The 9,999-nt window shown below is 46.0% G+C and overlaps 1 pseudogene across 1 annotated transcript; it reads left to right on the top strand.

The window, feature by feature from the left end:
* The first annotated feature begins 2,943 nt into the window (after nt 1-2,943).
* On the top strand, nt 2,944-3,466 carry LOC309652963 (large ribosomal subunit protein P1 pseudogene; annotated as a pseudogene). The gene has a single exon. The product of its transcript is annotated as a large ribosomal subunit protein P1 pseudogene (transcript).
* Nucleotides 3,467-9,999: the final 6,533 nt, after the last annotated feature.

The following is a 9,999-nucleotide window of genomic DNA, read 5'->3' as shown; positions in this document are numbered from 1 at the left end:
CAGAGCACACCTAATAATATGTACCCTTGCCGTGGTTATATTTGCGAGACTTGTATTTTTTAGTTTTGGTTTGAGCAAGATGAACAAAACATTTGGAAGAGGTTAAGTGCATGGGGGATTTTGCTGATGATGGACCATAATGAAAGTGCTTTGGGAGTTGAAGAAAGACAGAATATGGGGTGAAATTAGGTCAGTTGCTCCGAAATTTATTTTTACCATGACCCACAGTATGAAATACGGTTTACAGCATGACCCAGTATACACACATAGACATATATAATGGAAATAAAGATTTCATATGAGCAATACTTAATCTTCACCACATGCATCACATTCTATTTCCTATTTTATTTTATCCTCTTCTGTGCTATTCTGTTGCATTTTATTCTCTTCTCTTTTATCCTATTTAATTTTTAATATGTTGGTCAAGATTGACTTTACAGCCCACTGCTGGGTTCCAATATGTGGTTTGAAAACACTGGGTTAGGAGCCATGTGGGTTTGGGAATTGGAGGAAAGAGAGGTGACTTGGGGTTCTGGGCTTCAGACACAACAGAGATGGAGGCTGTATTATTTTGCTAGGGCTGCCATGACAAGGTGCAGCAGAGTGGGTGGCTTTAACAACAGAAATTTATTTTCTCACACTTCTGGAGTTTGGAAGTCCAAGATCAAGGTGCTGGCAGAGTTGGTTGCTCCTGAGCTTGTGGATAGCCACTCTCTTGCTGCATCTTCACATGATTGCTCCTCTGTGTCTCTTCCTCTTCTTTTTTTTTTTTTTTTCTTAGAATTTTACTTATTATTTTTTAATATATTTATTTATTTATTTAATTTATTTTTGGCTGTGTTGGGTCTTCGTTGCTGCCCGTGGGCTTTCTCTAGTTGCGGCGAGCAGAGGCTACTCTTTGTTGCGGTGCGTGGGCTTCTCATTGCGGTGGCTTCTCTTGTTGCGGAGCATGGGCTCTAAGCTCATGGGCTTCAGTAGTTGTGGCGCACGGGCTTAGTTGCTCCGCGGCATGTGGGATCTTCCCGGACCAGGGGTCGAGCCCGTGTCCCCTGCATTGGCAGGTGGATTCTTAACCACTGTGCCACCAAGGAAGTCCCTCAGGTACTTTCTTTCAGGAAGATTCCTAAAAGTGGAATCACACAGTCAAAAGGCATAAACATTTTAAAGCGCCTTGATATATAATGCAAATCTTTTTCCCAAAGGTGGTTCCAACTTTCACTTTGAGCTGCTGTGTAGGAGAGTAGAAAGGGCACATTCTTGCATTTCTAAGGGTAGATGGCTGGTGGCTGCACTGACTGCTGGAGTTACAACCAGAAAGCCCTGGTTTAAACCCTGACTTGCCAACTATGTGACCGTGTGGGTCACTTACTTTTAGAAGACTTGGTTTCTTCAGTGTCTAATGGGACTAGTGACACCTTCCCAAAGAGCTATTGGAATGAATACCTGAGAAATTGCACATGTGAGGCTTACTTCACACCCCCTTTCAGCGCTGCTTGGAGGCTAGTTAATCTTGGAAATGAATGAGAGTTTACATTTTAATGACCAATGATGGTCTAGTGGATAACCCTTCCCAGCAATCTTCACCAGAGCAGACTACATGGGAACAATCTCTTCCCTTCCCTTCCCTTCCCTTCCCTTCCCTTCCCTTCTCTTCTTTGTGACTGGCCGAGCACGGAGGCTGGAGGTGGGGCTTCCCCAGAACCCCTAGACCACACCACACCAGTACTGCCTGCCCTGCCTCCTAGTGGAGGGCCCTTCCATCCCACTTTGGTAGAGTAATAAGCCACATGGTAGATGCAAAACTTTGGACTAACATTTCTGGTTTAGAAATGGTTTCACTGTTTTGAATTCGGCTGAATACCACACTTGCCAACAATAGCAAAGTAAGAATACAATTCAGCACCTCATTAATCCCAACATTAGCACATGTGTGGTTTTCATTTCACATTTAATATTTACCTTTCTCAAGAGAAAGCCAGGACCAAGTTAGGCAGGTTATAGTCATCCAACCTGAAGGTCAGGAAGGCACTGGTGGAGGGGGAGAGGCAAGGGTTTCTGGGGGAAGCAAAGACTGTGGCTGAGTTTAGTTCATGTCCTGATGGGTAACACTCATGATCATTTTTATGGACTTAACAGTGAAGTGGATTTTTGGACTGACTAAAATTATGGGAAGCATGAATAAATCTAGTCTCTGAGCCTTTGAATCTACCCACCTATTTATTCCCAGCAACCATAGCTTCAAATCACAGAACCTTGTTAGTAGCATGTTAGCTCTAAAATGGATCTGAGAGACAACCTTCTTGTTTTACAGATGAGGAAACTGAAGTTCAGAGAAGTTACGTGACTTGTTCAATATCACGTGAGCTATTCAGGGCAGAGCCAGGCTATAGCTGAGGCCTCTTATGTTGCTTAGTTCCATGTAGCACACCGTCTCCCTCCCTCTGTCTGCATTTGTGAAATGTTTATCATTACAGTACGTATTGTGGTTTAAACAAACTAGAAAGCAATTGGAAAGTCAGTGGCTTAATTCCTCCAGAGAATTTAAGTTAAATTCCAGTATACGAAACTACAGGAGGACTTTCACCTGCGGAATTTGTTCCAGTTGGGCTGATAAGAGCCCTAGCTCTGGAATGAAAGAACTGGGGATGAAAAAGCTGTTTCTAATCTAGTCACAGAAAATTTGTTAAGTGCAAAAAAGTACTCTGAAATTCTCTTAAGTAGGATAAAGGTAGAAGTATAATGCCCAGCTGACCTGTCACCCTCCTCTAAGTTTTTTGATTCTACAAATATTTAGCAACTGTGAGCAGGGCAGGTCAGCAGGAGCACCTGACACATTAAGGCCTTCAAGAACATTGTGGGTCAAATGCTGGGGAGGGTGTGGGCAGATTAAGATCCCACAAGCTGCGAGGCACGGCCAAAAAAAAAAAGGGAGACCTTTTCCTCAGTTTCCGCTAAGGCGCTCGGTCCTTCCGAGGAAGCTAAGGCCGCGTTGGGGTGCGACCCTCACTTCACCCGGCGACTAGCACCGCGCCTGGCAGCCCCTGCCTAGCACTCGCCCGCACCATGGCCTTCATCTCGGAGCTCGCCTGCATCTACTCGGCCCTCATCCTGCACGACGCTGAGGTGACGGTCACGGAGGATAAGATCAATGCCCTCATTAAAGCAGCCGGTGTAAATGTTGAACCTTTGTGGCCAGGCTTGTTTGCAAAGGCTTTGGCCAATGTCAACATCGGGAGCCTCATCTGCAGTGTGCGGGCAGGTGGACTTGCCCCAGCAGCTGGTGCTGCCCCAGCAGGAGGTCCTGCCCCCTCCACCACTGCTGCCCCAGCTGAGGAGAAGAAAGTGGAAGCAAAGAAAGAAGAATCTGAAGAGTCTGATGATGACATGGGCTTTGGTCTTTTTGACTAAACCTCTTTAGTAGCACGTTCAATAAAAAGCTGAGCTCTTAAAAAAAAAAAAAAAAGGGAGAGGGGTTTGGACTTTTGTTCCCACTTATAAGGTGGGGTAATAGTTAAGGATTCAGAGCAGGGGGAACAACAGATCCAAGCAATGCTTTAGGAGGAGGGATGATCTGGGAGCAATGGGTGGTAAGGAAAGACGAAAAAGAGATTGCAGGCCAGAGGCCAGGTGGGGAATGTATAAAATCATCAAGGAGAGAAGTGGGGAAGACCTGACTAGAGTTGCAGAACCAGGAATTATCTCAATTTGGGATCCTTCCAGAAGCAGACTCCAAGACAAGGGTTCAATTGCAAATAGTTTCTTTGAGAGGTGATCCTAGGAAACCCTGGTTGGGGAGAGGGGGAGTGAGACAGGGAAAGAAAGGAAGACAGTATCAGGTATGTTAGCAAGCCAGTTAGTGGAGTGGGCAACTGAAGGTCAATCCCGCTGGGGAGCTGTGGGATACAGAGGAGAGCATGCCTCGGGGTTGTCCCCACAGGGGACCAGGAAGGTGGAGGATTCATTCACCCATTCCCCATCCACCATTGGTTTAGAACTGCTTCCAGAAGCACTAACTCTCCAACACTCTGGGCCTGCCCTGCTTATGGGCCGAATGTGCTCCAACAAAAAGTGCTCTCAGGATCCAGGAGTGGAGAGGTGAATGTCAAGGGAACACCAACAGTCTGATATACAGACACCTGTTTCTCCTTGGAGATACTCAAGCAGTCCTGGATATTGTAGACAGGACTTAGCACTCTGTACATATTTGGGTGGGAAGACCTCAAACTTGACCTTTTCTAAGTTCTGTGATTCCTTTGTCTTCAAAAACAGGCCACCCTGCCTATGAGCACCCACTACATTCTTGCCTGTATCTAATCCCAGTTTTTAATCCATGCCCCTTTAAAAATTCCACTCCATAATACAAATTTCCTTGAAGAACATGTGATTAGTGTTTTGTTTTGTTGGGTTTTTTTGGTGGTGCCGCAAAGCATGTGGGATCCTAGTTCCCCGACCAGGGATCGAACCCATGCCTTCTGCGTTGGAAGCACGTAGTCTTAACCACTGGACCACCAGGGAAGTCCCGTGATTAGTGTTTTCCATTTCTTTTATGGAATTGTATTTTTAAAACACTTCTCTAATGAGATTAGAAAAGAATGGAAATTATAGTAATGAAGGTATTAGGCACGTGATACCCAAGGTAGGAAAGAAGAACACATTAACTCAACTTGCCTTAACTTACTTCGGTGAAGCTGGCAACAGGCAAGCTATCCATCGCCATCATTTACCAGAATTAATTCAAAGTCTGGCTAGGGTTCAATCCCGAATAGAAATTGGCCAGGACTTCAAATTGGAAACCATTCAACATTAAAACCAGTATGACATATTTTCTTTTCAGAACCACACGACTCAAAATTTAAGAAATTTGAGGAATTTCTGGAAAATTCCATAGTAAGTCAATGACGTTTAGTTCAAGAAGAGAGAAGTGACTTTCTTAAGGAAACAATAGGTTGCTTGCATTTATGGACCTTAAAAACTGACCTTTTTGTCTCCTTCAGTTAGTTTAGTAAGGGGGTAGGGAGTGGGAAAGTGCTAACAGCTCCCAGGATGGATTTCTGAGTGCTGAGGTCCACCCAGTGAACTCCGGAGCCAAGTAACCAACCCTTGAAAATACGTTTACATCATGGAAGTAGAAACGCCAAATACCAGATGGCCTTCATGAGAGGGAATAAATGTAAAGTCCAGGATGAAAGAAAGCATGGCACCTCTGGGAGAGGCAGCTTTTCCTTCATTGTTATTTGCCCCTTTCCTTTGACCGCAGACCCATGCAGCCTCTCAGGGTTTGGTTTGGAAGATTGGAGGCGGCTTCTGTTACTTGTACACCCAGCTGGAGTGGCCTGGGTGCTGACCCAAAGCTGGGTGAAGCCGTTTTCATGAAACTAGTAAATATTTATTGAGCACCTACTAAGTGCAAGGAACTGAGTCAAATGTTACATGGTTTATAAATGTCTGTCCTGGAGGACCTTAGACTTTGGAAGGGGAGATAAGGCTCACAGATAAAGAACTCTAAAAAGTCAAGAGGAATAAATGCTCCTCCTCTGTTCCAACTTCCCTTTGTACTTGTAACCATTAAAACAATCATAACAATATTAATAATAATAGGAACCCATTTATAGAACACTTTCAGTAGTCTAGACTCTGTGAGGTAAGAGTTGTTGCTCTCTTATTGTACAGATGTGGAAACTAAAGCACCTGCCCAAGTTCACACAGCCAGTTAGTGTTGGAAGTGAGATTCAAATCCAAGCAGTCTGGTTGCAGAGCCCACACTCTTAACAACTCTACTTCCTACCACACAATAATTTTTTTAATATTAAGTTGTTCGTGTACACAGCTGTTTCCCAGTTACTCTGGAAAGTTCTATGAGGTAGGAGACTTGTGTTTTCATTCTTGTGTTCGAGCACTTCCCACAGAGCCTGGTCCCAGAAGCTTCTCAGTAAATACTGAACGAATGAATGGATGAACTTGAAGCACGGGTGAGGCTTTGTGGCTGTTCAGAGAAGGAAAAAATGACATTTATTCATAGGCATGAGGGAAGGCTGCATGGAGGAAGTGGCCTTCGGTCTCTGCTGTGATGGGTGGATAGGATCCATGGAGGTGGAGGAACGTTTTTCAATTCTGTACTGCAGATGCAGACCTTTGGTCACTTGGGAGATTGCTGGCTGGTTGGAGGGCCTATAGCCTGTGACGTAGCAGGCCTGCTCCCCAGAAGGAATGGACATTCCACTGCCAAGTGCCTAGAGCCATGGGCCTATCTGCCTCCAGAGGCTGGGGGACTGCTGGAGACAGAGCGAGGGGACAGATACCCCGCAGATGGAGGACTGAGCGTGTGGGAGGCCAGGGAGCGAGAGGCAGCAGCACCTGGCTGTGCTGTGCTGGGTCCCACCCTGGAGCCCCAGGCCTCTGGACAGAGGCATTGCTAGTTCATGGGATGTGTGCACAGGGACTGCTGCTGCCGGGGAGGACCCATCAAAGTGAATCGCGGGTGCAACGGGCCGGGCGGTGCCAAGCCCAGTGGAGCCCAGCTGCTGGTGCTGGCGGTGGGGCGCATAGCAGCAAAAAAGGATATTGGCAGATTGAGAGAAGCCCAGACAGTCCAGGCCTGAGCAGGAATCACGTGGCTCTGAGAGATGTCACATCTGTTGGGACTGGGTGAGCTCTTGAGCGACCTTACTTGGATTGGTAACTTTGGTAAATCAGACCTCAAGGGCGCTTAATATCTTTGTCATGAAGGGAACCATTCACAGGGGGCCTGTGGAGAATCCAGTCATGGTCCAAGGCTAACTCCAGGGGCTGATGCCTGGATTGTGTAAAACTGCATTGACAAAGAACCCAAACAGAATTGCTTAGGGACTCATAATGCTGTAAGGTTGATGGGAGACTCTTGGGGCTCCGCTTGGTTGTTTGCCCTCCCAATCCCCAATTTGGATTATGTGAACTCCTGTGGAGAGGTGACTCTCAGTGTTAAGTGGCTGGCTGTGTGTAGGAAGCAGCAGGGAATGCAATCGGACAATCCCAGGCACAAAATATAGGCTCCGTAGTTTTTTTGTTTTTTTTTTTTAAGGAATTCCTTTATTTTTATTTATTTTTATTTATTTATTTATTTATTTTTGGCTGTGTTGGGTCTTCGTTTCTGTGCGAGGGCTTTCTCTAGTTGTGGCAAGTGGGGGCCACCCTTCATCGCTGTGCGCGGCCCTCTCACTATCGCGGCCTCTCTTGTTGCGGAGCACGGGCTCCAGACGCGCAGGCTCAGTAGTTGTGGCTCACGGGCCTAGTTGCTCCGCGGCATGTGGGATCTTCCCAGACCAGGGCTCGAACCCGTGTCCCCTGCATTAGCAGGCAGATTCTTAACCACTGCGCCACCAGGGAAGCCCCGGCTCCGTAGTTTTAACCTCCTGTTTAATGACATCTCAGCTTGGCAATATCAGTAAAGCCCGGGCAGAGTGGTTAGAGAGGACTGGAGGTACTTACTCAGAACCTTAAATTCTTCACCCTCACGGTCCCACTCTCTGATGGCATCCTCCCTCTCCCAGTGTCCACAGCAACCGTTTCAAAGTTTCACAGCACACTTGAAGTCCCCTACTTTCAGCATGTGACATTCTCACACAACACAGAGAATATGGTCTTGTCTTGCATCCACCTGGGCAAGGTCTCCCCTTCCTTCCTACTTCTTTGGTTACTCGATTCTCCTGCATCTTCAACCCCCGTATCTCCTCTGCCTTTTATTCATCTAGGATATAAACACTTTCAAATCAAACTCTCTTTACTTTCTCTCCCATCTCGCCACAGCCAATTTTTTTTCCTTCCCTTTCGATCCAGCTTCTTTATTATGATCTTCACTTCTTGCTCCCATTCATTATTCAAACCACTTCAATTTGTCTTCAGCCCCTAGCCAGTCCCAACAACCGCTCACACTAAGGCAGTTAAGGACCTCATTGCCGAATCCGGTTCACACCATGGTGCTGGCCATTGCCTCCTTTTCAGAACTCGCCTCCCTTGACTTACGTGATGCCATGTTCTCCTCCTGTCCCTTCTGACCTTTTTGATTGCTCTTCCTTCGTCTTCTTCATGGGCTTCCCATGGTTGCCACCTCTCTCCTTAAATATTGCTATTTTCCAAGCTCCTGTCCGCGGTCTTTTGGTCACCTCTCCTCCCCTCACTTCTCCTCCCTCTTCACACCTCTTCTTTCACTGCCTCACTTCTCATTCCCACTTTTCTCTTTTTATTCCTCTCTCCACCCAGTTCTTTCTCCATAGATAAGTCCATTCCCAAGATTTCAACTACACCCATGTGTAGATGGCCCTTGCCTCTGCCATCTATACTCTCCTGAACTCCAGACCCATGGGGTCAACCCATCTGGACAGTTCCACTTGGATACACCCACACTCAGCATGTCTGAAACTGAACTCACCTTCCACAAAATTCTCTCTCCTCCGTGATCTCCCATCTTGAGGAGCAGTGCTAGTGTCCAGCCCGTTACCCAAGTCAGAAAGCCCAGAAACCTGGCGGTCTTTCTTCACTACTTCCTCTCCTTTCCCCCTTCATACATGGAGCTGCCAATATTTAGAGTGTCTTCCTGTCCCCTCTGTCATTTCAATCCCCCACTTTCCATAGCTCTTTTTTCTCACCTGGATCCCATCACTGGTCCAACCCATCCTCTGTCAAGTATTGCTGACAAGCCTGCTGTCAAGTACGCCTTTGGAAATGAACGTCTGTTAGATCATTCGCCTGCTTTCTATCCTTATGTGGCTCCAAATGATCCAGACCTCTTACTGTGACCTCTGAGAGCTCTGGTCTTTGCCCAACCCAACATGCCATACTTGCCTGGCTCCCTCCTCACCTGGCTCCCTCCTCACTCCCCTGCCGTTGTTTCTACCTGAAACACTCTCCTTCTTTTTCCTTACTTCCCCTTCTTCGAACTTGATCTCCTCTCCTCTGGGAAGTCTTCTCCAGCCTTTCTCTCCCTACCCATCTCCAGGCTGGCCTAGCTGCCCCCTATTCTGCCCCCTGCCCATTTCTAGTGTAATCCCCAGCACACTGCTGAGTTTCTTTGTCTGTCTTCCATTATTGGTCTATGTGTAACCTGACCTTGTTAACCTGTGTACTCTAGCATCGAGTACAATACTTGACACATACTCAGTGATGTTGTTAGATCCATGCAAGAAAAATCCTGGACACCATGCTTGAGAGGGCCACAGATATCACAAACACACCCCCCCCAGAAAAGAAGTGTTGAATACTGGGGCACCTCTGTCATGAGGAATTCATTGCTCAGCCTGGCACAGCACAACCTGTAACTCAAAACATTTACTCTCATGACTAACACTGTTCAGGCTCCAGGGAAATGCTTCTGCACATCTCTCATCCTGTGGCCTTAAAACAAAAGGCAGCTGTGTCCAACTGCTGTGAGAGTTCATGGTTACACAGCAACTGGCCTAAAAAAACATCTATGGCTTTGGAGTACTCGGAAAATTTCAGTTGTGGAAATGCCTAGATAAGAGAAAATACAAGTTAATGAATTAACGTTCCTTGTCAAATATAATGAATGTAATGGATCCTTGCATAATGAAGTATTGCTTCCAGCAGTCCCAGGCATCCAGTTTTCTCCTTCCCTTGTTTCAAAAATATTCGTGAGTTAGCATGGTGTTCACTGTGGTTGCACACGGTGGCTGGCAAACAGTTCACGATATTGAACAATTCATTAGTCTTAATTTCGTGTTTGTGTGTATGCATAGACAGATGAAAAATGTGTGAAGCATGAATGACACTGATTTTATTTTGGTCAGGCTGCACTAAACTTTCTTTTTTAAAAATTTTTATTGAAATATAGTTTTACAAAGTTGTGTTAGTTTCAGGTGTACAGCAAAGTGATTCAGCTACATATATTCTTTTTAGAATATATATATTCTTTCCCATTATAGGTTATTACAAGATACTGAGTATAGCTCTCTGTGCTATACAGTAGGTCCTTGTTGGTTACCTATTTTATATATAGTAGTGTGC

The sequence above is a fragment of the Balaenoptera physalus genome, assembly GCF_965194825.1.
Source record: "Balaenoptera physalus genome assembly, chromosome: X".
NCBI lineage: Eukaryota > Metazoa > Chordata > Mammalia > Artiodactyla > Balaenopteridae > Balaenoptera > Balaenoptera physalus.
The sequence above is the reverse complement of the archived record's forward strand: the minus strand, read 5'-3'. Positions and strand labels throughout refer to the sequence as shown.